Raw genomic sequence first — 2,213 nt, forward strand, 5'->3', positions numbered from 1 at the left:
TCTGTTCCATGCCGGCTGCTTGTTGCTCGGACAGTTCTAAAGTTCTCCCATATTCGAGAAGGTCATCCAGGCTGTTTCGGGTTCTCTGAGCGCTCTTCTACACAGCCTGGTGGAACTGCAGCTTTGGATCAGCTGTGCTTTAATTTCATGGTTCACGTCGGCAAATTCACAGTTCTTTGCTAGCATGCATAGTCTGGTACAGTATGTGTCTAGGTTCTCGCCCGGCTGTTGCACTGCTTTTCGGAATATATATACTTGATACTGGACATTCTCTTTAGGCGTAAAATACGTGCCTAACTTCATCTTGACGTCAGCAAACTTATCTTGCTCTGCTGCTAACGTTTCATAAATGTCATGCACGCGCTCTCCCGCCAACCCGAAACAGCCTGGATGACCTTCTCGAATATGGGAGAACTTTAGAACTGTCCGCAGAGCATTGGTTTGCAGAGCATTGGTGGTTCAGTGGTAGAATTCTCGCCTGCCACGCGGGAGACCCGGGTCAGATTCCCGGCCAATGCAGCAGCAGTTCCTTTTTTGGGGAAGTCGTGGCCTAATGGTTAGAGAGTCGGACTCCCAATCGAAAGGTTGTGTGTTCGAGTCCCGGGCCGGCAGGAATTGTGGGTGGGGGGAGTGCATGTACAGTTCTCTCTCCACCTTCAATACCATGACTTAGGTGCCCTTGAGCAAGGCATCGAACCCCCAACTGCTCCCCGGGCGCCGCAGCATAAATGGCTGCCCACTGCTCCGGGTGTGTGCTCACAGTGTGTGTGTGTGTGTGTGTTCACTGCTCTGTGTGTGTGCATTTCAGATGGGTTAAATGCAGAGCACAAATTCTGAGTATGGGTCACCATACTTGGCTGAATGTCACTTCACTTTCACTTTTTTTTTCACTTCAAATGCAGTAGTAATGCTTTCTGCCTCACATCTCCAATAATGTTTACTGCTGTAATATAGTTCTCAAACCTTTGTATCCCTTTTGTCCAGCGTGGTCCTACTGAACTCGGATCCGTTTCGGTATCGAAGGCTGGCAGAGCAACAGTGTTTCCAAGCGACATCTTTTTTTTTTTTTGCCTTTGTCATTGTTTATCCTCGTCGCCAATGTAATGTTCTCGTTCAGGTATTAGGCAAGAACCAGACGTATGTACTCAGTATGCTTTACTGTGACAACATATTAGACAGTTCCTACACAGACAGCAATCATCCCTCGTGGGCTTGGTGCTAACAGAAGTCGGCCCGAGTACCACTGTGCGTCAATGTCGTAAAACATCACTGTCGTTAACTTCATACTGCATATCCTAAACACTACAGTCACTTACCATTGCAAATAACATTTTTACAAATTCTTTCAAACTGTTTAAAATAGGAAAGTTGTATTTGTATTGGGAGAGACTGTTGTAAATAATTCAATTTGGGTGTACAACTCATTTTAATTACATTGACTTTCCCAGCCATTGAAATGGGGAGTGGAGCCCACCTCTCCATATCACAGGACATCTTTTTCATTAAGGGGTCAAAGTTAAATCTCACTAAATCCTTAAAATCAAGGGGAAATAAAATGCCTAAATATCTTATACCTAACTAATGCCATTGAAACGTGCCAGGATGAAAAGCTGCTGAAGGGCAAAATGCAGTCAGTGCAAGAGCTTCTATTTTAGACCAATTCACCCTATAACCCAAAAAAATTACAGAAATGGTCAATTGTTCTAAGGAGGCAAGGTATAGATCTGCTAGGATCAGAACCAAATAATAAAATATCATCAGCATAGAGCATAAGCTTATGTACCTTTCCCCCCACTACAACCCTGGAAAAATCATTGTCTTTTCTAATTGAGACAGCTAATGGTTCCAAAGCTAGACAAAAAAACATTGGGGAAAGAGGGCAGCCTTGTAAGGTTCATCTGCAGAGGCGAAAATACTCTGAAATTAAACTGTTGGTTTGTACCACTGCTAAAGGTTGTTTATATAGTAATTTAATTAGGGTGACCATATGCGCCGTTCATACGGGACACATCCCAGCCAGGATTTTAATAATGCCTAAAACATCCAGAGCAGTTTGACCAATAACATGCAGGTATTGTACATAATCCACCAATCGTGGGGCTGCGTTTGGGAAGGTGAGATTTAGAGGGAATGATCAAAGCGATGCAAATATGAGCACGTGTTTGTTCATTCGATTGACTTGAAGCATCGCTGCGCACAAATCCAAAAAAAAA

General features: G+C 43.9%; 1 non-coding gene across 1 annotated transcript; it reads left to right on the forward strand.

The window, feature by feature from the left end:
* The first annotated feature begins 448 nt into the window (after positions 1-448).
* trnag-gcc (transfer RNA glycine (anticodon GCC)) lies at positions 449-519 on the forward strand. Its single transcript has one exon. It is a non-coding gene; the product is annotated as a tRNA-Gly (tRNA).
* The last annotated feature ends 1,694 nt before the right edge of the window (positions 520-2,213 follow it).

The sequence above is a fragment of the Carassius carassius genome, chromosome 31 (genome assembly GCF_963082965.1).
Source record: "Carassius carassius chromosome 31, fCarCar2.1, whole genome shotgun sequence".
NCBI lineage: Eukaryota > Metazoa > Chordata > Actinopteri > Cypriniformes > Cyprinidae > Carassius > Carassius carassius.